General features: G+C 35.9%; 2 long non-coding RNA genes and 1 pseudogene across 2 annotated transcripts; 1 reads left to right on the top strand and 2 right to left on the bottom strand.

Annotated features, from left to right (window-relative positions):
* On the top strand, positions 4,768-7,997 carry LOC107647251 (annotated as a pseudogene).
* LOC110264110 lies at positions 21,964-25,439 on the bottom strand. The gene is made up of 3 exons (XR_002349840.1): positions 24,846-25,439; positions 22,565-22,705; positions 21,964-22,480 (listed from the first exon to the last, which is right to left on the bottom strand). It is a non-coding gene; the product is annotated as an uncharacterized LOC110264110 (long non-coding RNA).
* On the bottom strand, positions 25,798-26,120 carry LOC110264109. The gene is made up of 2 exons (XR_002349839.1): positions 26,038-26,120; positions 25,798-25,937 (listed from the first exon to the last, which is right to left on the bottom strand). It is a non-coding gene; the product is annotated as an uncharacterized LOC110264109 (long non-coding RNA).

The raw sequence follows: 27,473 nt of genomic DNA, 5'->3' as shown, positions 1-27,473 counted from the left end.
GAGAAAAAAATGGAACACATTTACCTTAGTGTAAAATATAGATACCCACTCTTTTTACTTTTATTTTTAATATAAATTTACGAGAAAGGTTAAATAATCAACATTTTTCTTTATCTTTGTTTTACAATTAAATTAATATTAGACAACTCTATTTTTTCACTAAAAATATTAGTTTCCTAACAATTTTTAAATTAAATATCATGAATTAAAATAAGTAACTGTACATATTTTTAGTTACAAATTAAATGTGATTAAGAAACATAGAATTTCTCAATGAAGTGACGTTAAGCATAATAAAATGGGAGCTGCTCAAATAAAGATGGCAAAAACATCTTTTTATAAAGATGTTTTGTATAAAAGTGTGACTTATTTATTTGGCCACATTTTAAATAAAAACAACACTTTTATGACACATCAAAATCTAACCCTTCAATTCATCATCTAAGGGTCAAAAAGAAAAATGTTCACATGAAGACAATTATAAAATCTTCATTAGAGTATCCACCTAATAAAATAGTAGCTGTCAAGCACAATAAAGCAAAATAGCAAATAACAACTGGTGTCATTATCAATTTCCAGACATCATTCTACGTGAACGTCAAAAAGGAAGAAGACAGAAGCCAAATAGATATTCCTAATTGTTCCTTGACAGTGTCAGGAACAGTAGTATGCATCTTTGTACCTGAAACTAGGCATATATACGCAGGCTAAAAACTGCGTCAATTCAAGTATGAATTACCAATTTACGATCATCAACTAATACACTACTGTATAGTGAATGGTCTCTGTTGACCAACCTACTTCTATTTAACCAAATCATGTTGCCACTATTTACATCCTCTCATTGACTATTCCCTATGAGGCATTAGATCCTCCACAATCCCAACAAAATCGATTATTAGCTGAAAATTCAATGCCATGACGAGCTAGTACATTAGCCCACAAAAAAAATACTACCTTGCAATTTCACACAAGTTCATTTAGCAATAGGTTAAGACTCGAGAATGAAAGAAATAACACTGTTAATTTTCCAATACTACTCCCTTTTTATAGCACAATGTGAAAATGGCTCAATGAAATCTTAAAGTACCAGCTATTTTTATAGCTCCGCGACAAGTTTCAGCTATTTACATAGCTACTTGATTGCTAAAGCTCTCTAGAATGTCCTCAAAATAAATAATAAATAAATTGAATAGGAAGCAAAGAAAGTTAACCTTCCATAGCACATAGCCGCATACACCCAAAACATTAACGACATCAAAGTAAACATAGATACATATACCTTCCAATCCTTAAAATCCAATCTGAACACAAAGTGACTGAAAGCAACATTCCCAGCACGAATTGCATTTGCATGAGGGACATTTCTGGTGCTGCATAGATAAAGGATAATAAATTCAGTGAAAGCGAGAGAGAGTGAGAATGTTAATAGGAGTATATTCGAAGTAACTCACACACTACTAGTTGTAATCCAGCCTCGTTGACTTTTATTTTAGCCAGCCCATCTTTGACTAAGAATGATAAAGCGAATAAATTCTCCACTATTTGAGCAAAGGAGTTCCTATTCAAAATAAAATTCTCAAGCTTAACAACGCTATTTTTCCTTAAGATGTTAAACATCGTTAACATATTTTTATCTGTATCAGCTTTCACTTCTCTTGGACCTCCGCCAAGCTGCGAAAAAAAAAACAACAATGTGAAGGAAAAGGAAATTGTATCATAACTACATAATAAGCTTAGCATTTTGAGCAGTACACAATATTCTTAACTTCAATATTTTGACATTCTACTTATAGATAAATGGGTGATAAACTGATAGAAAGCAACTTACTAGAAATTAAGACATGAAAAGTAAAAAATTAGAAGCTATACAAGTCTATCAAAGAATTTTTTATCTAGTGAAAACCTCTTGCTAACACGAATTTTTCTACCTTTGTCAATCGAAAACTTCATACATATTAAACCAGTTTATTACCTCTTCTGGCCGAGCTAATTCATTAGGCCTCACACGCTTCCTACTTCTACGACTGACAGCTTTCCTCTGTATTGCTTTAGCAGAGATGGGACCATTCCTAAAGGGAAAAAATATTTGAAAAACATATAGGTGAGTATAGAATAAAGTCTTCTATGGATATCAAAATTACAGAACAAAGTCTTCTAAATGCATTGAAGTTACATTGTACAGCAGCCAGAACCCGCTTTAAAAACATGTGATATTGATAGTCCAACATCATTCTAGGCTATTGGGTTTCTGGTGCAACCTTCTGTGTTAGTACTTGATCCACCCTGTCCTCCAAATTCTTCAAGAATGTGCGATACAAATTTTGAAGGAGTGACTCCACCGTTAGCATGACCCTTCACAGACATTACCAAGGATTCCGTTATGTCCAACAGAGCCTTTGCATCAGCCAATTGTTCTCTTGGTTTTGTAATTGGAATTATATAGAACAGCCCATTAGAATTGAGAAATTCATTTTAGTAGCAAAAACTATTAAACATCACACACCATGTCAATTAGTTACTCCTTGCAAAAACAAAACCACTAAAAAATATTATATCTTTTAAATTTTATGCAGGAATAATATACTATACTGAGACAATATAGTTGCAAGGATGCACAACAAAATTTGAGCATATGAATGACAAACGAAAAACTTTCAGTATAAATTCCGTTACATATGTGCAAAATTTTTGAAAAGAACATCGTAATTATTATGATTGATTTAATAATTTTTCTATTGTTTGTTTAGTTTCCGACCTTAACATTCAGTCAACTAGTACAATGTTGATTATTATTGATTTCTTAAATGTTCAACAAGGCGGCCAAGCCAAACCTTACAATATAAATGCAGCACAAGAATGTGTTGCTAATAACAGAAAAAATGAGCTTAGATACCTAGTTGATGCAACCTCTCCATTTCGCCAAATATCAACTCAAACTTCTTGGAATCATCCCTTGCGATTTTGTCCCTTTCATCTACAAAAAAAAAAAAAAACGTAAGCAAACAGATAAAAGTAAGCATGAAACCAAGTAACATCAACAACACTATTTTTGTTTTTCTAGATTTGAACTTGTAAGGATGCTATAACTTCAATTTACAAGCATTTGGTTTTTGTTTTGAAAAATGATCTATAGAAAATGAAACAATAGTAAAATAGAGCTGAAGGGTGCAGAGATTGAGAAAAGAAAGGTAGAGTTCACCGTTAATCATGTTGTTGAAGGCAAGGTAGCGAGAATGAAGACCTCAACAGGTTCGATAATCAGTGTCATCGTGAGCTGGAGGGAGCTGATGACAGAGCTTGGTGTTGATTGCGGTGCTGCGGCGATCGGAGCGATTCAATTGGTGCTTGGCCATGATGAGAGAGTAACAGTTGTTGGTTGTGACGAATGATGCGACAGAGAGAGTAACTAAGACAAGGAGGTAAGAAAGGTATAAACGTTTGAAAAACCGCAAGGTCTTAACTGCCGAGAGACACGCGAAATAGCATTCACACACCAGCTTGCGCGACACGCCACTATTAATTTGTTGGAAAATATTACATAAAAAGCATTAAAAAATATAATTAATAGTTTTTTGAAATTTTCACCAAATTTAATAACAGTTAATTTTAACAAGATGGAATTGACTTAAGTCTCAAAATGATTTTTAAATTTGTACACAAATTTTAAATGAGTTCGTAAATTTTTAATTACTTCAATTCAGATCAAATTTCATTCGATGATTCACGGTAATTCTTTTAATATTTTCTACTAATGACATGTCAATGTGACATATTAATCAATAACATGTGTTAAAATATGGTTCAATTACTTGTAATATGACGAAAAATGTTAAAAGGACTAAAATAAAAATTTAGGAATCAAATAAAGGTAATTGAAAATTCAAACACTAAATTAAAATTTGAATAAAAATTTATAACTACTTTGAAGCTTAACTCATTTAGATGTTTAAAAAATCAGTACAAAAATGATGAAGAAATATAAATTACATGTTAGTTAAATATATGTTTGTTAGCTATTCAATTTTTTTTATTTGTTATTTGTAAAATGTGAACTCTAAAATGAATATATTTAAAAAACAATAAATATCAGTTTAAGTTTTAAATACTTGATTTTTACTTGAAATATTAATAAAAAAGGACAAACTTTATTTATATTTCTATATATATGACATATAATAGGGATATGAAAAATAGTTGGAAAAACTACCAAAAGTACCTATGAAGTTTACGAACGCTGACAAAAGTACCCATAAACTAAGAAAATTAACGCTGTACCCATGAAAGATGAGTTTCGTACGACAAAAGTATCCAAACCCTAATTTTTTGTTAATTTTTTAATAAAATTCCCAAACTACCCCACGTTAATCCCATTCTACCGCCATTCCCTCTCCTCACTTCTTCCTCTCTCCTCACTTATCCCTCTCTCAAAAACCCTCACAGAGTCACAGAACTCTCCTCCTACCTCCTCATTGCCGTCTGCCACCCACCTACTCCATTATCGCCAATCTCCTTCCCTTTCACTGCTTCTCCCTCTCACTCGTAAGCTGACTACAACACCTTCATCGCGCGCCTGTTACCCAACCTGAGGAGAATATCGCCGTGGTGCACCTGTTGTAGTCGAGGAGAACATCATCGTGGCGCACCTAACCCAGCAGAGGAGAATACCATTGTTGCACGCCTGAGAAGAGAGAGGGGTCGTGGTGCTCTTGCATGCAGGAAGAGGGTTCGGTAAAGAGAAATCAGAGAAGAAAGGGAGGTGGCGCTATGGATGGAGGTTCTGCCATTGACGATGTTACAGCCGGCGAAGAAAAGGTATTTCTTTTTTTTTTAAACATTTTTATTTCATTTTTCTTCTTTTCATAAATTGATTTAGTTACTACTAAAATGATACTGTTCTATTTTTTTAAATCTGCTTCTATTTTTTATGAAGGTTGAGATTGATTTATAGAAGATCCAGTTGATGGCTACTTCTACTTCTGATTTTTGCTGAAATAAATTTCAAATTTGATGAATGGATTTGTTGGTTTTTTATGGTTGATGGCTATTTCTACTTCTAGTTTTGCTAAAGTGAATTGAAATTGGATGAATGGATTTGAAAATTTTTATATGTTGAGTATTTTTTGGTGTTTAATTGATTTGGTTTGGGTGTGGATTGTAAACTTATGAGTGACGATTGAGGTCCGATCCTCTACCACCACCACCACTACCATTGATTTCGGTCTGGTTTGTTGTAGGAGTAGTTTCGGACTCCATGGTAAGGGTTGGTGCAGATTGGGTTATGAAAGGTTGAAAAAGTGAGTTAAGGTTGAGTGTAGGGTAATTTAGGAATTTTATTAAAAAATCAACAAAAATTTAGGATTTGGATACTTTTGTCATACAGAATCCATCTTTCATGGGTACAGCGTTAATTTTCTTAGTTTATAAGTACTTTTGTCAACGTTCATAAACTTCATGGGTACTTTTAGTAGTTTTTCCAAAATAGTGGATATCCATATTTGAATTTGAATTTGTTTATAAATTCTAATTTGATGCTTCTTTGATCTATTTTCTAATTCAACAAGTGTGATTAAAAATATAACAATAAGCCTATAATTAATATAACATAATATTGGAATTAATTTAAAACATATATACATTTTTTGATTTCTTTAGAATGCACATGGGTTAGATGAAACCAGATTCATCTTGACTCAGACCCGGTCTTAAACGATGACCAGGTCTATTTTTGAGACTCATACCCGACCCTAGACCCGATAAAATAACACCAAACTAGCCCTTAAAATATTCGGATTCGGGCAGGATCTTCAGGTCATGCCGGGCCATGTACACCCCTATAACTTACATAGAATTGTTATCCAACCCAAATGTATCAATTCTCATTTGTTACATTTGGATATTTTTAAATCTCATTTTATTTAAATATGTGATTATCTTAAAAAATATATGGTCCAAATTTTTTTCATAATTCTAAAAAGTTTGGTTATAAAAATTTTAAATTATCCAAGACCAAATTATAAATTTTTATTAAATGAGTAATTTAAATTGGTCTTGTAATTTGATTAAAAAGGCTAGAGACAATACTTTAAGTAAAATAAAAAATTAATCAAATCAATTTAAATGCAAGATAAATATAAAAAAATTGTTAATGATTTGATATTTTTCTTAAATAAATGAAAATTGCAGCAGCTCCCACGAATTATATCCTGTCTTGATGTCTTCTTTGAGTAAAACCTCTTTCGGCAAGTCCTCAATATTCAAACCCAAGCTCTAACCTCTATTCTCTACTTCCAAGACATTGATTTGAGCATCAGGATCCGGTTTTAAGAGCAAACCCACCTGTAAAAATCAGTTCTTTCTTCCCATGAATTCTTTTTTTGTAGGTTCCTTCCACCCCATAACCCCACCACTATGAAAATTCCACCAAAACCTTTAATTGAAGCACCAACATGTTTATCTCTGTGGCAGTGCTTTCAAATTTTCATCAAATTCCCGAAAATCAAAACCCATTAAGCCTATTTCAACTTTGCTGCAAGCCACTGAGTCAGACACAGATGCCCACGTTTCAATCCCTGAGGGTTCTGCATCTGTTGTTTACATTGAAGAAGTTGTTGAAAAGGACTGGTCTATACTTGATTTTGTTGAGTCAAATTCTAATGTAGAATTCAAGAGAAGCATTGACGTATTGTATCCGTTGGGAATGTTGAAGAGGGTTCAAAGGTCTTAGTCTCAACTGGGTCTGAAGAGTTTGTGGATACATTGGTGGGTTTGTGTAAGTTTCTTTTTGTGGTGCATGATTCACTTCTGATATTGGCTCTTATTAAAGAGAAATATGATAAGGTTAAGTGTTGGCAAGGAGAGATTGTGTATGTTCCAGAGAAATAGACTCCTCTTGATGTTGTTTTTCTCTATTTTCTTCCTGCTTTGCCCTTTAAACTTGATGAGATTTTGGGGTCTTTGGCTAAGAAATGTTCACCTGGTAAGTTTTTCTCTTGTGGTTGAAGTTTGTTCTTTTCCTTGTTACTTTGCATTTCTCTACAAATTGTGTGTTTGAAAATGGACTTGATTTTTATGCACCATGTTTTACACACATTTCTTAAAAATCATTCAAAAGAATTCATTTATCTGGATGACGAAAAGTTTGATAGTGCCAAAATTGGTTAAAAGAAGGATGATAGTGTGGATATAGTTTGGTTATTAATGATGTATTATGAGGTAGAAATTAAAATGTTTTGCAATTTTAATTGTAACATTTACACTTCTTCACACATCTTATCTTTCATCAAGCTTTGAATAATGTTTTTCCCCATTAAATGAAATTTCTCTAGAGAGAATGCTATTTGCATTCCAAGATTTCTACACCTATTACCAAAGCCTAGCTCTTAATTTGCCTGAACTGAAGTTTGAATAAGAAGATAGATTAAAAATGTCAAATTTCTAATACTCCTTAGGTACTACTTTGGTATAGAAGCTAAAAATTTCAAGTGTATTAGAACAGTGCACCAAACATAGTAGCAAACGTGATAGATTTTCTTATTGCACATATATTTTAGTTCAATTGTTGTTCCCTTTTCTGAAACTTAGGTCAGAGCTCTGGATACTTCTTATTCTTTCTGTAATTTTGGATCTGACCTGTAGGTGGACAGGTGATTATTAGTCATCCGCAAGGGAGACTAGTGTTAGAACAGCAATGAAAGCAGTATCCGGAAGTTGTAGTTTCAGACCTACCTGATAGGACAAGTTTACAAATTGTTGCAGATGCTCATTCTTTTGATTTGGCTGAATTTGTAGATGAACCTGGCTTTTATTTAGCTGTTCTAATTTCCCAGGAGCTTAAAGACTGGAGTAGAGATTCATAGCAGTAGACAATTTAGTTGGACTTTCTTTTTTATGGTTTTTGGCTTTATGATTGTTACCTTTGAATTTTTGGATGAAAAGTGAAACTATAAATCAATTCAACGTTGCTAGTACAAGAGGCTTCTCTTTCTTTTCTAAAATACATTGTCCATAATTTTGAAATTGTATACTTAATATATTTGTCCTTGTAAGTAACTTTGGTTTAGCACCTGCCCATTACTACATATTAAGTTCTTAGTTCTATATATTATTATAAAACTATAACTCCAAATCATAGTATTTGCTCCCTATACATTGGCTTACTAAATTGAAGATTGAAACTAAGTAAATGAGGATCACAAAAAAGCAGAGCAAAATATGACCTACAACTAAGGTGGAAGTCATTTATTAATGCATGAAATGCATGAGGAGTTGGTAAAGGTCATGCGGTGTGTACTTACCACATATTTCATCTGAGCAATCCTGACCTCATATTTCGATGAATTCTTCGCGAAATCCAGGTAAATGAGCCTGTGGAACACCAGATCCACAATCATCAGGTACTAGTGTTGCTCCCTGTACATCGGAACATATATCTGTACAAATCAAGCAAATAAGTTACGAGACACCAACATTGTTCAAAGCACATGAGAAGTCGAGTTTATCTACTTGTCTAAGACAACACTAAACTAAAGGCAGAGGACCATTGTCAATTAAAGTGCAAAAATATATTGTTACCGGATGCAAGTTATCCACATAGCCCATGAAATTAGTGCGGATAAATTCAAAAGTGTCAATACTATGGTTGACAGGACTTAGCGTAATTTGCTGGACATGGAAACACAGTTTTACATGAGACACAAACATAAAATCAACTGCCTCAGGTTTTACTAAGAGTACTGTACTCACTATTTTACGAGTGAATAAAGGTGATTGCTATTAACAAATAATTTTTAGGCAACGGTGTCTACTTTCATAAGAAAAAAGGAAAAATTAATATTCAATTTAGAAATTATAAACATAAATTAACTTTTAATAATTAAATTTTGCTTAGAAAAAACTACACAATAATTGGACACCAATTTACAAGCACCATATAATTAACCATGGATAAGAAATAAAAAATCACTACGCAACATAGTTTCTTCGAATCTTAAATTATTGGTTTTTTATTCTTATTCCATAAATAATTAAACTATTATTTCAGTTATCAAACGTGAATTATGTTATCACTATCTTTCATCTTGACAAGAAAATGTTGTCACAACTCTATTAACTTACACTTTTTTTAAGCGTTTTTTTAATGACATATTCACTTAAAGCTTCTCATGAATAGTGCACTTTTTTTGACACGGAAACATAGTTTTACCGCAAAGGTGGATGGCAAGAACCACTTAGGATACATGTTGTTGAAGCTGAGCATGGAGGCCACCATGTTGATAACCTGTTGAAGGAAACATGGTTATCCAATAGTAATACAAAGGCTTCCCACACACCAACATATAACAAGAACGTATGTTAACCACGATTTACGTCGTCAACAACTTGGTGTCCCGATCACAGGCTCTACAGTGCACACCGATCACCCTGTAAGTGCTCATCCGCAACTAGAATCTCCCTACCAAAAGAAACATTAAACAATCATGATCACGCTCCAATAACTGAAGACCGCTCAAGTGTATTGTTGCGACAACTCACATTCACCAAGCCAAGCCGAATATATACGTACCACCCATCCAGATTCTTCAAGAAAATGTAAGCGTCCATAGTAAACTATGACCGCTAAAAATGCATTCCCTTTGGTGGCCAAAAACCAATTCGAGACACTACCTAAGCAAAGCTACACAAACTCCATGTAAGTTAACTCCATTTGGACTAACACAAGGGAACTTCACAAAGGAAAGAAATATTACTAAACACCCAAACAGTAAACTCATTACCTGCGGCATCTCAGATGCAACATGGAAGGCAGGGTGTGTGTGATATGTGAACGGCGACCCATGCTCAGTTTGCCAGACGTCACTATCTTCTGTTGACACAGAATCCTGGTGTTCGAATGTTAACTTGCGCTGCACCAATAGTAAACGATGAAACAACTAAGTTCATACTTTTAGAAGTAAATTGCCAAAACAAAATAACTTCACTTACTTTCAGCTTAGCGGACGCAGTGGCGTCACCATTTCCGTTCTTTTGTGTCTTCCTTTGGCGAGCCGTGTCCCCTCTAGTTGTTGGCTTCAGCGGAGGTGAGAGCTTTATGGCACCACGCTTTGCTCCCACAGCTTTCTTACTGACCACAGTCACCTCTTGTGGATCCGACGCCTTTGCTCGTGTAAGAACCTGCGTTTTCACGTAAAACTGTTTTAAAAATAATTTTAAGTGCCTGGGATGGATTCAAAATTTAGAAATTTTAATTTGAAAATATAAAGGTGAAATTTGGTTTCAGTGAATTTTTCTGAGTCAGAAAATATATTTTCTGAGAAAAACCGAGAAAAGCCGCGAATCGGCAGCCGAACCGGTCGAACTGGTTTAAGTCTATCCGGTACTGTATTTTTAGAAAAATAAGATTTTGGAAAATTGGTTTATTGTTTTAAAAGAAGAAAAACAATTTTTGAATTGAAAACCGGGCACTAATCTTAAAGGTTTTGGCTCAAAATGGGCCAAGCGGACCTAAAACGTTAACGGGTTGGACCGAACCAAAGGTCCAACATATATAAGCTCATTTAATGAGCTTTGAACTCATTTCTCACCCTCCACGAAGAGAGCCACGCGGATTGAGAGAGGGGAGGTGGTGGTACTATTCACCTCCACCTTCGGGGGCCATAACTTGAGCTACAGACCTCCGATTGACGAGTCGTTTGCGGCCACGCAAAGCTCTTGCCGAGTTCTACGTTTTTATCCAAGCAAACTTGGTAAGAAATTGTGTCTCTCTCCCCAGTTCTCTGCCCTAATTTCTGCGCAATTTTGGTTATGAGTTTTGAGTAGATTTTGTGGTTTTGCTTGTTTAGGTGATCTCTAGTAGCGAGTAATTGTTGGATTTTACCCCTACTCACATTGGATAAGGTAAGGTTCTGCTAAACCCTTGCGTTTAGTTGTTTTGTGTATCTTAGGTTTTGATTTTGGTATATATGTGTGATGTTAGATTGAGTTTTAGTGTTTGTTGATGTTGGTTGGTTGATGATGCTTGATGAATTGATTTTGTAAATGTTGTTAAATAATGACATTGAGGTATGAGGTATATTGAAATTTTAATGAATGTATATTGTTAATTATTGGTACAAAGCATGAATGAGGTTGTTGATGAAGACTGATAGTGAAAGGATGATGATTGGTGAAGGTGTTGGTGGAAGATTGATTATAGTGTTTTATATTTGATGTTTGGATTGATGACTGTTGAAGGGGTTGATAATTTGAGATATTAAATGTTGGATGTGGTATAGTTGAATAATGATGAAAGTGGTGAGAAGTCATGTTGATGTTAATAAGGTTAATGGAAACTTGGAAAATATGAATTAGGTTGGATTTAGAATTGTTGAATGGTTTAGGAGGTTGTGTGAGTGAGAAAATGGTTGAGGTAGTGTTTGTATGAATTTTGGGCTGTTTTGGTATGGTTGATATGTGATTGAATTGGTATTGGATTGAGGTTTGGTTAAAAGTTGAGTTTTTGAGATTTTGGGTAAAAGTTGGTTTTTGATGAACTTTGTCTGATCATAACTTTTGCCTCGATTTTCAAAATCTGATGAAACTTTCTAGAATTAAAGATCTTTGAAAACCCTTTAAATTGATATGAAGTTTGTAAAATTTGGAATTTTGTAGAGGAAGTTATGATCATTCAAATTTGGTGTTAAAAATCTGAAATTCTGCAAAGTTGCAGAATTTCAGGATTTCTGATATGTGCGCACGCACAACCTTGCGAGAATTTTATTCTGTGCGGACACACAAACCTGTGCATACGCACAGGCAGGGGAAAGGGCTCTGGTAGCAGCGCTAGCATAGGTTGTGCACGCGCACATCAATGAAGAATTATGACCTGTGCGGACGCACAGCCCTGTGCGCACGCACAAGTCGGGAAGGGACGTTGACGGTCGGATTTTCTATCGGTAAAGAATTTCACAAATAGGTTCTCGTTGTAAGTATAGCTTCTAAACTAACAGAGAATCCTTTCGTACAAAAGTTTTGGTTGTCACAAGTAACAAACCCCTAATAAAATTTATAACCGAAGTATTCAAACCTCGGGTTGTCTCTCAAGGAATTGCAGGGAAGTATGATTTATTATTGGTTATGAAATTGTATCTTTTTGGGGTTTTTGAAATAGGGAACAAGGAAATAAATTGGCAGGGAAGTAAATTAATAACTAGAAAAACTCTTGGCAAGGTATGAGAACTGAAAATCCCATCCTAGTGATCCTTATCTGGTGTGATGAGAGTTGTTATTGCTCCCACTTAGTTAACCCTTACTAAATAAAGGAAAGTCAAGTGGACTAATCAATTTGATTCCTCAAGTCCTAGTAAACTCCTATGGAAAGACTAGCTTTAGAGGGATCCAAATCAATCAGTAATTTCTAATCTTCAATCAACAGCTGAGTTTGACAACTCAAGTGTCACCAATTACTTAACCAAAGCCAAAAGGGGAAAAATCCAAATTATTTATATCATAAATAGAAGAAAGAAACCATAAATCTGAAATATCTCGAATTGTATTAAATAGAAAATCAAATTAAACATAGGAATCCATAAACCAATTTGGGGAAAATAAACAAACTAAAGTAATAGAATAATTAAAAATAGAAGAGAAATTAAATTTAAGGAACATTGAACCTGGAATTGAGAAAATGAAGAAATCCTAATCCTAAAATCTAAGAGAGAGGAGAGAGCCTCTCTCTCTAGAAAAACTACATCTAAAACTCCCAATTGTCTAAATGATTAATGAATGATTTGATTCCCTCATTCTCCAGCCTCTATTCTGTGTTTCTGGGCTTGGATTTGGGCTGAAAAGGAGCCCAAAAATCGCTAGGGGCAACTTCTGCAACTTTCTGCACGTGGCGTCAGTCACGCGTATGCGTAGGTCATGCGTGCGCGTCATATGGAGATTTTCCTTGTCATGCGTACGCGTCCGCGTCGTCCATGCGTGCGCGTCGCTGCCATTTTCTTTAAAACTCCATTTTGTGCGTTCCTTCCATTTTTGCATGTTTCCTTTCTGTCCTCTAAGCCATTCCTACCATATAAAGCCTGAAAATACTTAACACACAGATCACAGCATCGAATGGTAATAAAAGATAATTAAAATTAACATTTTTAAGGCTTAGGAAACATGTTTTCATATGTATCACATAATAAGGAAGGAATTGTAAAACCAAGCAAATTATATGAATAAGTGGGTGAAGAATTGGTAAAAACACTCAATTGAGCACAAGATGAATCATAAAATAGTGGTTTATCAGACGTCTGTTAGGGGCGCTCGCACAGCTTGTGCGAGTGAACAGACTTTATGAATTTTTGTACCTGTGCGTACACACACTTTCAAAATCTTCCTGGGTGTGCGCACACACACCCCTGTGCGGACGCACACGCCGTATTTCATAATTTTAAACTTTGTTTTCAATTCTTCCACCTTCCCAACAAGGTTGTAAGCTTCTATAACACCATTTTAAGGCTTTTGGGCTTAATTTTAAGTATGAGAATATGGGAAAGGTCCTAGAGAGTTGATTTGGGTTTTTCTTTGAAAAGTAGCAAACGGAGGTTTAGGTTTCTGGTATATTGAGGATGAGTTTGGTTGAGAGAGAAGGAAGAATAGTGAACCTGATAATTACTGACAACGAGTTGAGAAACTGATGGACTAATGAGCTTGGAATAGAAATCATGAATTGATGATGGTTGTGAAGAGTTGAGAACTCAAGATGGGATGAGGATCTTGATGAATGTTGAGAGTGTGCCAAGCACTATCCTTGGAATGATAATGATTGAAAGAGAGTGTGCCAGGCACTATATCCTTGGAATGTTGAGAGTTGATAATTGGAAGTGATTTGAGATGAGAAAGGATGATGATTTGAGGTTGATGGAATTATGGATGTGGATAGTGAGCCAGGCACTATATCCTTGGAATGATTTGTGATGAGTTATATGTGTTGTTGTTTTCCTTCTCTGCCACAAGAGTGTGCCAGGCACTATATCCTCGGAACGATAGGGAGCCAGGCACTATATCCTCGAGCGGGCTAGGCGCTATATCCTCGGAAGTGGCAGAAAGGCGACATCCGAAAGGATGTGTCGGGTTGGCATCCATAGACTGACAAGTGATATCACGAGCCAATAGGATAGGCATTCATCATATGCATCTCTTATATGCTTGCTTGCTTTGACTACTTGGGTTTGCTTACTTGTATAATATGCCTACTTGCTTCTTGAATTACTTGCTATATATGATTATTACCTATGTATTACTTGCTTGCATTAATTGTGATTGTCTGGGGCTGAGGAGGTTAGGTAGGCAGTGGCGATGGGATCGCACGGAGGTTAGGTTAGCGAAGGCCGTGGGACACAGTGGTGTGATTAGTACTAGTTAGGATTCTCATAAGTTTAGATAACCCGGTTTATGGTTTAAGTTCTTTATGTATTTATTTATTTTGTTCTAAGCTTGAATACCGGTATGCGATGTGAAGTTCTAGGATTGCCTTCGGCGTCCCGGGGCCTTACATCTTACATCATTGGGCACTGTTACCATACTGAGAACCTCCGGTTCTCATTCCATACTTTGTTGTTATTTTTCAGATGTAGGTTGTAATCTACTCCGGTGAGATTGCGGATATGGTGACAGAGCGGAGTATGGTTCGTTCCTTGCTTATTTCTGTTTTACTTTCGTCATAGTAATCTCTCACCTTTTGTATATTTATCTTTATGGCCTTAGAGGCTTATTTGAGAGATAGGTTGTATAAGCTGTTTTAAATTCTAAAACTCTGTATCTTTCTATTTGTAACTAGTATTGGGGTGTTACAGCTCGCGTCTTCCTACATTCGACCATCCGTCATTGCCTTGCACGGCTTCCTTCTTCAGGTCGGCAAGTGGACCAACAGCAAGCATCAGAGACTGGAGAATCTTCCCATGATCCACCAGCATCCCGGGGATAGTCCTAATGTGGCCATTCAGGGTTTTCATGACCTCCCTGGTAATTTCATTTTGGTTTATTATCTACAATATCCATACAACCACATACTTCTACGTAAGCTAAACTTAGTAACAACTATACACTTCATACAAAATGGCCACAACATGTTCTGCAAAAAACTAACCTCCTGAAACATCCGGATGAACCTAACGTTATGGTCATCGTCGATGGTTCCGTCACCACCATCCGTCCCTTTAGCGACTTCACTGCTCGAAACACAACCATGTTTTGACTTGTCAGGAGAAAGATAACACACAACACACAACAAGAATCACAAAGGTGTCACTGGGATTGCTTTACTCACCAAGCGAGAGAGACATTGTTATTTTTCTCCTTCTGTGCATCAACTTGATCCTTCATTTTTCCAAGTATCTCTTGCACAGTAGCACATGTCTCTATTGCTCAAATTTGCACGGACTATGGTTATGAATAGTTTCACATGTGTTATATGAAACCTTGAAATGGGCTCATATAATATCATGGCCCATTAGTGAGCTAGGCCCAGCTGAACAAACACAATTATATTATTATTCCATTTAAAAAAAGTTTGTATCACATGTCTAAACAAAAGAAATATATTTAATTATTCATGAAACCACCAATGAGGCTTATAGAAGAAGCAAGAAAACTGAAATGACCCTTTTACCCTCACCTGCTATGCGTTTCCCCATGTGCACAGTTGTAGACCTTAGGGTAACGGCGACATGACAGATGAAAGGACTACTCACCTTTGCTTAAGAGCTGCATATATGATACACGCCAGCGTCACCCAAAGTTAATTTTCAAAAGCTTTCTTTTGTAAAGACTGTATGAACTAATAACGAATAACTCCTATCACATCTTCTCTTAAGAATAAATATGTTTGAATAAATTCCATTATCATTGTAGAAGAGTATTGTATTTTAAATATGAGTCTTAACTATTTAATTTTTTGTGGTATAACTTAAATAAATTCATCGAAAAAAGTTATTAAAAAATACATTTAACTGAAATTTCAAATACAATACTCGTCTACAATATTAATAATTTAAAAACTTCAAAAAAATTATATTATCCAATACAAAGAAGTTTAAAAAGAAAATATTAAATTAAATTTACATGTAAATATTCATGTACTCAAATGTATAAAAATAGAATGATGCAATAGAAATCCATACAAATCCATGTAAAAAAAAAGATTAAATTTAACAGTGAATATTCATGTACGAAAATTTTAAATACAATATTCTTTTACATAATTAATAATTTAAAAATTAGATAAAAATATTTTACTCCATGCAAAGCAATTTAAAAGGAAAAAAAGGATTGATGACTCATTAGTTTATTTAGGTTTGTTGATCCTTTAAATTTTATTATAAAAAATTTCATAAATGATTTTCAAATAAAAAATTATTTTCATAACAATTATATCTTTAAACGATAATTAGAAAAATTGCCAGTAATAATTTTGTTGCACCAATTAATTCTTGCTTTTAGTTATTAATCATAGCATTAGTAATTTATCTCAACATGTTACTACAACAAATTTGAAGAAAGAGATGTCAACATACAATTTATAAACATAAGCTCTTAATTGCATTAGCTTATTATTCTATGAATTTATTGGATAATATTAGCTCCCTACTTGCATTCCTTGTATCTCTTTTTTCTGGAAAACTAGTTTTCGAAGATATAAATTTTCAAACCCCCTCTTGGACCCGAGGATCGTCTTCAATACACCCATGAATATTCATCGAGTTAAGGTTAACAAACTAACATATTTCTTTCTAACACAGAATACCCACTTCAACCAGTTAATCCCAGATAAATAAAAGTTAACAATTACTTCATTAAACCTAGAGGGAACCCAACGGCAAACTGTATTTCATTAGGATCCAGATTAAGTATCTTTGTTACCAAAAGCCCAACCAAAACACCAGCAAGATCATCCCTTACAACCTGATACCTGCAACTGCATCATCTTATCAAAACAAAAGGAAACTTTAAAAAAGAACCACATACAGGAACAGCATTATGGGCAACCTATTCGTCTAACATTTCCCCAAACATTTCAACTTGTCTCCTAAGTTACTCATTTTCAAGCTCCAGTTTACGAATTTTCTCATTCAATTGGTCAATTTCTTCCTTCTTGTCCTGATTCAACTGCATCGTGACACGTACAACAATGCGATGGTTGTAATCACGAATAGTATAACCGGTGGCAGAAAGAATCTTATCCAACATTTTAAATGAAACTTCTTGATGAGTAAAGCGTTCTTCGTAGCACAATGGAAGATCTAGTCCTCTGCCATTGTGGGGGAGAACCACCATGAAACCAAAAAGCACATTATCATCCTTCGAGTTGATTTCTCGAGGAACAAAATTGGGGACCAATTTGAAAGAACGAACACGCTCTCAGCAACATTAGCTCCATGCGTTCTACATGCATGAACGCCCTCTCACTTACTAGCTCCACCACTGCACGTCAACAACATCACACTCACTCTGCATTAAAAGCTTGCTAAATGAAAACTTTGATAAAAGCTTTAAAAGTAAAGTTTTTGCATCTCACCTCCCTGTTCATCAGGGTTGCTGCCACCACCACATTCCTGGCTATTCGATGGAACTACTTCGGAAGATACTTGCTGGGATGAAGAGATTGAACAGAAGGCCCCCTCTAACAACCTCGAAGGTCTTATTCTCCCCGTTTGAATAGGTGGTGTTGGCTGACGGGCGGGAGGAGTTGCCGCGCTGCGCAACCAAGCCACAACCTCAACCAAATTATGGAACCCACGGTGTTCGCTGTTTCGGTAACCATTGACTTGTTGCTCACACTTGCCATGAGCGATACATGCCAGGAACACGACCCCTTCGCACGGCGTAGAATGAAAAACGACCACCATCGGTACTCATCACCACTTAAGCATACAAGAGAAATTGTTTTCACAGAACAATGGAACAAGAAACAACTGACACCATTAATATCTTCCTTCTCAGCTAACACTAATTTGTAAAACACATAAGGAGGGCATTTTATAACCCACTTCAAAACTCATTCCAAACATAATAATAATAATAATAACAGTAACAAACATAAATGATAAATAAAACAACATTACTAGTAAATAATTGTTTTATTAATAACCATCATGAATAAAAATAATGATATTAACAACTTTAATAATTTTTTCCGTTACAGTTACAATATCTACAACACACCAAAATATTTTATAACTATGACAAATGTTGACAAATTGAATTAAAACTTTGTTTAGATCGAAGATGGAAAAATAAAAGGAAATAAAATAAGAGAGGAAAAAATTAGCACAAAAAATTGGAAAAAAAATTGGTTTTTGATGTCTTAATCGAATAAAGCAAAAAACCAGCCTCGCAACAAGATAACTATGAATATCATTATTCATTTATTTTATTTTTGTTTTTCATAAACACAATAAAATATTATACTCTTAAATATTTGATTTACATTATTCATCTCACATGCGTAACGCTCACATGGGACTCTCTTCTATGACACATTACTCTAAAAGACCATTTTCAAACTTAAATTATTAAACAAAAACATTTAATACCAACCTAATTAAGAACGAGCAAATATTTTTACCCATATTTATAATATATAAGACTCACACCCAAATCTTTTCATGAAAAAAAAAACATATCCTTAATTATTATTTCAGTTATTTTCATACTATGTATATTAATAATTTTCACGGATGTTCAAACTGAGTTCGTGAAGAAGGCTGATTGCAGAGTCTCTGTAGTTGCTGAAGAGGGCCCATCGATATGCGTGAAGGTGGAAGAGAAGAAATTAGTCAATGATACTATTCTCTGTGTTCCATACGATGTCCACTTTGACCGTTCCACACAGGAGGTTCGTTGTGAGTGCAATCTTTTTGAGAGTTCAAGTGTGTTGTACTGTTACTGTCTTGCAGTTTTTCATTCGTATAAAGTGTATAAAGTACCTACCTGTTATGTTCTCCCTTGATGGAGCAAGAACATAAAGCGCAAGCATACGTATGTCAAGAGTAGTCACGATGTCAGTCAGTCGGATGAGAGTCATGTTGCATTCAGGGGATTATATGCACACTTCTACAATGTTGCTCAAGAGTTTGTTGGTGACGACGACGAAACAGCATTACTGCATGCTGCTCTGGAAGAAACAAGGGCCAAGCTGGCTACGCACCGTGCCAAGAAGAGGTCTGAAAGCGTGGCGGAGACCCACACCAGCATTGGCTCACAGAGTTTGAACATTGTCGGTGTAGTCGACATCCAAGGCCGATTAAAGGTCACAACAAAGGGCCGGCCAAAGAGTAAGAGGCTCGGCGCTGCCCTGGAGAAGTCCTTCAAGAAATCTGCTCGGAGGAAAAACAAGAATGCCTCCCCAGTACATGTTTGTATCAATCTCGACCTTGCATGTTTATTTGGTATAGTACTATGCAAGAAGTTAATTGTTGTCATTTTCGGTTGTGTTTAGCAGGTGGTTCGTCCGGAGGCATCTCAAGATGTAAACTTCGGTGCTGTTGTCGGTCGGAATGATCCCCAACAAGTTGGTGGTTTCATGTCTTTGTTAAGCTCTTTCAACAAAAGTTAGAATAAGTTGGACATGGGTGTGCTTGTGTTTATTTTTAATCTCCATGTTTATAGGGTTCAGATTGGTATCCATTTATTATCAAGATTAGATGAAGAGGGTAGTCTTATGTTATAAATAAATAGTTTTAAGGTTTGTAGGTAGCTGTTGCAAGAGTCTATACTTATTAATTTCCATGAACCATTTTTCTTTGGCCATAATGAACCACTTTACTTTATTAATTTCAATTAACTGAATGCATAATGATTATAGATGATGTTTATTCTTTAACTTACGAGTTAGGTTATTAAATTTGTACTAAATTGATTCATGCTATACTATATAGTCACTCGGTACGTAGTTGTTCATTTTAGATAGTGACTACATGGTTCTTTTTTTTCGCATACTTGGGATGTTCATTTCAGTACGTGATCGGATGTTCGCTTTACTATGAACATGGATGGTTATTGTTGGGTGCTTACTTATGTATAATGATTGCTGGTTATGTTTTATCTGACTATCACAGTTTCACAATGTTATTTTACATGGTCATTTGGTACGCAGTTGGTCGTTTTAAAAGGTAATTACGTTGTTATTTTTACCGAGTTACATTGGATGTTCGTTATTGTATGATTTTGGATGTTTAGTTCTTAGTATTTGTGGATGGTTATTCATTGTGTATTTCAACATATACTATCTGTAGCATGCATTCCAAAAGAATCACTGGATCTTGTGTCAACACCAGTGATCATGATGTCATAACTTAACATATTGAAGTCAAATCTGAAATACAAAAGAGACATACCTGTGATAAGACATAACAAACCGGATGTTCGGTTCAATAAGAATCTAGATGGTTACTTTTCCTAAACAAAATGGATGGTCAGTTTGTCACACTCGTAAGTGTGTCATGCTTGAACAACTTTACACCAACAGATTCACAGAAGTTTATTTAAAAAAATAATCTACTAGAAATAAGTCCTTGAAATGTATCAGAAATAAATCCCCAAGAATCTAAGCAGAAAGTAAGGTAAATATCATATGATAATTAAATTCACAGCAGTTAAACCTAAGTATGCTACTTCTTCCTCCCTTTGATTATCCTCCCCTTTGGTAATCCTTCCGCACGTTCTATCAATGTCCTCATGTTAGGTGCAGTGAATGGTGATCTAACTTCCTTTCTCTTGTTCCGTAGTTGATTGCGCCGTACAAGTTCAACCTTGTCCTTCAATAATGCAAGAACCTAGTCAACCAATGCATTATGTGGCCCACAGACAATGTCTAGCATCAACTCCATCCTTTATGATCTGAGTGAATCCTGTAAATAGATTTGCCAGGCGAGTTAGGAGTAAGAACTGTTACAGTGATATATGTTCAAATTGACGCGTGATATATGCCCAAAAGTTTATTGTAGTCACCTCGTCCCATTCATCAAGAGCACAGTCTTCAGCCCAACTTTCCATGAACTTAATAACGTAGATGCCACAATAAAAACTACAGGCAAATAACACACTTATGCAATCAGGATGACAAGAAATTTTAATAGGGTATGCCCCATGACGGAAAGAAAAATAAAAAGCCTCAAAAGCTGAGTTGTAATTTCATCTCACTTGTTCGGTTAATTTGGAACCCTGGCGTAAGAACAAGATGGGCCATCTGTAGTCCAGACGAATGCAGGAATTACAATTCTCGCCATGTCCTCAAACAGTCTTCCCTGGAAATCAAGGAACGAAATAGTCGAACAACATGCTATAGAATTAGATATTATAACTGTATATCGGATAAAAGGAATATATTAGCTTACCACATATGCATCGAGATTATCCCGTTCATCATCTTGTGGTACAGAATGCAAACTGTCGATTATCACTAGGCGATTCGCATTCACCTCAAATGCATATACCCACCAATGGCCCCTCCAACAATTAGGAATTAACCACTGCAGCAAAGAGTACACAAGATTGAATATGTCTCTTAAAAAAACAAGTCAACTCCCTCGACCATGAAAGAACCAAAACATCCTCAAATCAGATGACAGTCACGACATAATTCTTAAAAAAAATTACTGTTCCTGAAGACATAGGATGCCTAAAGCAACTATTTACTAGGCCTAGGAGACCCACCCAATCCATTATAAACGTATCCAATAGCAAAGAAGAGTAGATTCAATCAACGCAATAACATGGCACACCTGAAGAGTAAAATATGCAGATAAAAACAACCATATTAATAGTATGAAATAATAACCATCCGTTTCAAATTAAATATGGAATAAATATTGGATTCCGAATCCCACTTTAGGCAACATATGCAAATATTTTTACCTAAAAAATGGAAACGCATAAACCAGGACCTGATTCAAACAGGATATAAATATTGTAAAACAAAACAGTAGTCTCTAAGAGCCAAACGGACCATCCTTGTCCATGTTAAATAACACATACAGCATGAAGGGAGATCTTTACAAGTTTATTTTGAATATAATAAGAGAGAGTGGTGCTACTTTTGGTAACAAAATAATCACATGCAACTCATGCAACATAACCAGGAAAAACAAACCAAGGATGTTCAAAATTTTACGAGTTGTCTAATATATCGTAAGTGCAGAGTATTTAAAAAAGATTACAACTGACCCATTTTCTCTTTGCAGCTTCGACTTTGTCAAAAAACCTATTATCCTCACCAAAGCTTGGACCAAGCTCCACATACATTGGACTTGCACTGTCAATGAATGATGCCAGATTATCATTTCATGTGACTGATTCCTGCAAACCCACAACTAGTAAGAATCCTTACAAAATCTGACACATATTATAATTAGTAGAGTGTAATTACCAATATCCCTGAACAAACGCAATAGAAATCTCGCTTGAATCTAGATGATTCGATGTTGTTGAAGGAGTAGCACATCCATTGAATGACCTGCACAATATATTGAGCAAGTATAAACTAAATATCGATAGAAAGGTAGGGAATTAAAACACATGATTAAGTTCAGATACTTACCGTGCTGTTGACCCAACTGCGGGCTTTCAAGGTACATAAGTCCTTCCTTTGTAATACCAGATGTTCTCGACCTTCATAGGATACCAAATGTTGCTCTTTGTTCAAGGACGAGTTAAGTATCCATGCTCTAATTTGTTTCTCCTTAGTCTCCCCCTTCTTTATATTTCTAAGCCTTGGATGAATTGAATGGATCGGGGACGGGGTTGGAGTCTTTTCAACCTGAGTTAAACCGAGTGAAAACTTAGGTCTCCTGGTGCGTGGCAGAAGTTAGGCCAATTAAGAGATTATAATATAATATAACAACATTGCGAGTATAGCTCTTAACCAGCTAAAATCTGCCTCACCAATTTAGAAGAGTGTCACAAAAATTTAGAATAAAAATACTGGGAGTATGAGTCCCAGGTCGTCTCCCAACGAGTTGCAAGAAAGGATGCTATTTTATTAATTAGGAATTTCCAAGAGAGTTTAAGTTTGGATAACGAGTAATTAAATAATTGTAAATTAAAGCAATAAAAACTAAGAATGATTATTAATATTCTAGATAAAAATCCTTGACTGGGGGAATGATTAATTGGAAGTTCTATCCTTGTTGGGGTCTCTTAAGTGTAGTATTAAAAAGGTTGTTGTTTTCACTTAGTTAACCCTTACTAAATAAAGAAAAGTCAAGTGATTGAGCTAACTCTTATTCGCAAATCCTAGTCCTCTCCCTTGGGAAGGTCTAGCGTTAGTAAATACAGAACTGGCCAACAACTTCTAATTTTAACCATCACTTAAGCCTTCCAACTCAAGTGTCTCCTTTTAATCAACCCCCATATCAAGTATGGAGTCTACTCCATTGACATGAATATAATGCTCGTCGAAATATAAAAAGAAGACATAATAAATTGAATAAAATAAAGCCTTGAAAATTAATTAAAAATAAAGTAATCATTTTCACTAACAATCCATGAAAATAATCCAATTACCACCTTAAACAAGAATTAAGAATATGGAATAAATAAAAGAGTAAGTAGGGAAACAAACTAGAATAATATCTTCAATGGAGGTAATGACTCTTCAATATCCAAAAGCAAAAGCAATAAACTGGGAATGTAAAGAGAACCTAGAGGAAGAGTAATCCTCTCTAAATTCAGATCTAAAAACCTAAAACTATCCTAATGAGAATGTATCAATGTGTCTAAAGTTGTTGCTTAAGGTCTGTGCATGTTCCCTGGCTTTATTCTGTGTTTATGGGCCGAAAACTAGGTCAAAATGCGGCCCGAAATTGCCCCCAGCGTTTTCTGTTAATTCTACAGATCGCGTAGGTCACGCGTACGCGTCGTCCACGCGTGCGCGTCATTCAGCGATTTTTCTTGTCACGCGTACGCGTCGTCCACGCGTTCGCGTCATTTGTGCAGACTCCAATCCATGCGTACGCGCAGGCATGCGCACGCGTCGCTGCAATTTTCTCCATTCCGCATGCTCGCGTGAGCCATGCGTGCGCGTCGGTGTTCGCTGGTCATCATCTTTGTTTCTTGTGTTCCTTCCATTTTTGCAAGCTTCCTCTCCATTCTCTAAGCCATTCCTGCCCTATAAAGCCTAAAACACTTAACACCCGGATCACGGCATCGAATGGTATAAAGGAGAATTAAAATATACTAACTAAAGATATCTAGGAAGCAAGTTTTCAACCATAGAACAATACTAGGAAGGAAAATGTAGAATCATGCAATTAGTATGAATAAGTGGGTGAAGACTTGATGAAACCACTCAATTAAACACAAGATAAACCATAAAATAGTGGTTTATCATCTCCCTAGACTCAGTGTATGGTAGCATGACTTGTTTGGCATCACCGTTTGCAGGGGCTGCATGCTTATGGCCTTTGTTTGCCGCCTTTGTTCAACATTATCCAGCACTTGTTCAAATTCAGGACAATGTACGATGGAGATGTCAAATTTGCTGCAAACGAATGCAATATGACGTTAGCTAAAACGACCAGTTACGCTTACCATGACTGCTAATCACAACACGGGGAAAAAATAAAGAGGAAAAAGAAATAGCAAAGTAAGCCACAAACAACTTACCTGTCAAAATCGTACTCAGTAAGCTGGACAAGTGTCACAGACGGCATATATGGAGATGCTTCCTTGTGGTCAGGGTGTTCTTCTTGAGCACCTTTATGATCGTCCGTGACCACGAGATCTGCTTGATTGACATCCTATGGTGGCGGCTGTTGTTGGAATAATCGTTGCCTTCTAACAAGCGGCACGTTATCTTCATCATCAGAGTCCGGGACTACAAAAGGTGTCCCCTTGCTTTTTGGGACACTCTCTCTTGGAAGTGCTTTTTTAATGCCACTTCCAGATCGGCTTCTACGAATAGGCAACTTTCTCCTCGTACCAGGCCTGCATTTTTGACGTGTATACATTTAGCGGATTAAGAGATATAAGCGACACAGCAGGATATGAAAAACAACATATATAAAACACTTTATCATGCTTGAGAGGAGAGGAATAATTTTTATAACCACAGTTGGGGCTATATTCCTAGATATCGTCATATGCTTGATAAATACTCAAACCAGTCGCATACTTACTAAAATAAACATCCATGATAATAACACAAGTAATTTTAATTAACCGAGCTCACCTTCTGCGCATCCATATCTCTATGCTGAGATTTGGTCATCCTCCGAGCAGATGGTGCTTGTTCGGAGTCCTTGTGCGGCCTTTTACACCTTGCTTTTTCGTTTTCTACTTTACTACTAGCTGCTTTCTTCTTTTTTTTTCCCCTTCCTTGCCTTGTCCATGATGCATCTCTGTGTGTTCAATGTGGGACAACAAAGTTAGCAAAAATCAACTTGAACCTCCGATGGCATTTGTATTCAATTTGACTATAAAAATGAAATTATTAGGGATTGTACATGTGAAATAACATGGTCGGCCTTCTTATCAAGTTCATTAGCGGTCTATTTATCAATCCAAGGCTCAGGTGCTTAATATGCATGTAGTAGAAATTTAGGTAAATTATTTGCGATACCAGCAACACAAACATGCACCCGCCGCATATTTCTGGTTCTCGTTTTGGAATTTTCTTATTGTAACTCACAACCACTTTAATATCTGATACGACCAGTGGAATCTTCTTGGGTTCGAGACATCCAAAATCAGAGGGAGGTGCCATGGGAAAATAGTCTGCTGGCTTGTGGGGCAAAGAAACATCTTCAAAACCACGAGGTTAAAGTATCATCTAAAAGCCATCCTTTGTTGCTCGGTCTCCATTGGACAGGCAAAGACAAAGTCCCGCAGTTGTGTTGTTGTTTTCTTCTGGAATTGTCTCTTAAGTGCCAGATGGGATGCATTTTTCTTCTGCAATTCTGGGATTGGGTCCCCTACATTAACGAAACATTGTACAACAATCAATTAGTGTCAACAAAGGCAAACCAAAAAACACGCACAGTAATTATTCAATCTTACATAACTTCTACTAACCTCTAGAAGGTATGCCGAATACACTACCGATCAGTTCGGTAGTAACACGGATGTCCCCCTGTGTCGACCCTGAGAGTGTTTAATTCCACGTCAGAGGCCCTCGCAAGTTGGAGCATGATGCTCTGCTTCACATGCCATAGTGGTACCTACCACAGGAAATCAAATCCAATAGCCTCAACCTCAACCAACTTAGCATCCTCATTATGTAATTTCAAGTGGGAAAATAAGTTGTTGATGTAGCAAGGTGAGCATCATGTCTCGACTAATTTCTGTTGAGCAAAAATAAAGAAAGAATGACGTCACAACATATAACCAAACATGTTCTTTCAATCATGTAAATAATGTGATACCTTTTTACCCATCTGATTTTGTGTTCAGACGGTATGAAAATGGGTTGTTGGAGCGCCGTGAAAATTTACTCACGCAGTAGGCCCCTTGAATTCTAATGCAAGATTCTATTGAGTTTATAATTAACCAACGAAAATTATAATAACATGAGCAAAAAACCTTGTAATAATTCCAGCTGATAAAACTCAAAAAATTATAAGGCAGAGGAAGAGAAAGGAAGTACACAGCAATAATTTAGGTAGTTGATGAGCGGATATTTTATACGCTTTTTGGCATCATTTTCATATAGTTTTTAGTGTGTTTTATTTAGTTTTCATTAAGTTTTTATAGGTTTTAGTGTTAAATTCACATTTTGGGATTCTACTATGAGTTTTTATGTTTTTGTACAATTTCAGGTATTTTCTGGCCGAAATTGAGGAGCTGGAGCAGAAGTCTGATTCAGAGACAGAGAAAGCACTGCAGATGCTGTCTGGATCTGACCTACCTGCACTTGGAAGAGCTTTTCTTGAGCTACAAAAGTCCAAATGGAGCGCTCTTAACGGCTATGGAAAGCTTACTTCCAAATCTTTCCAGCAATATATAATTGTCCATACTTTGCTTCGGATTAGAAGGCCCAAAACTGGCGTCTAACGCCAGCTTCCTGCCCCCTTCCTAGCGTCCAGCGCCCAAGAGCAGAGCATGGCGTCCAAACTCCTAGAGAGGATCCCCTAGCCAACGTTTCATGTCCTAGGAGCCTCATAGCACGTGGATCTCATCAAAACACAGCCCAAACACTCACAAAGTGGGACCAGAAGTGGATTTTAGCACTAAATAGACTGTTTTACCCTTACTAGTCATCTATTTAGTATTTAAAGTGTATTTTACATAATTATTAGACATCACGCACATTATTCATGTAATACCCTACCATACAGAGTCTTATGCTTAAGTTATAAGACAGAGATGGTAAGGCATTACGACCTCAAAATTTAAAATTTAATATACGTAGTAGTGGAAACAATATTTATAACTAGGAGCCTTTGAAGAAAAAGGGGTAAAACAGAATCGTAAATTGAAAAGCGCAACACTCTGATTGATAACGTAACGTA

The sequence above is a fragment of the Arachis ipaensis genome, chromosome B06 (genome assembly GCF_000816755.2).
Source record: "Arachis ipaensis cultivar K30076 chromosome B06, Araip1.1, whole genome shotgun sequence".
Lineage (NCBI taxonomy): Eukaryota > Viridiplantae > Streptophyta > Magnoliopsida > Fabales > Fabaceae > Arachis > Arachis ipaensis.
The sequence above is the reverse complement of the archived record's forward strand: the minus strand, read 5'-3'. Positions and strand labels throughout refer to the sequence as shown.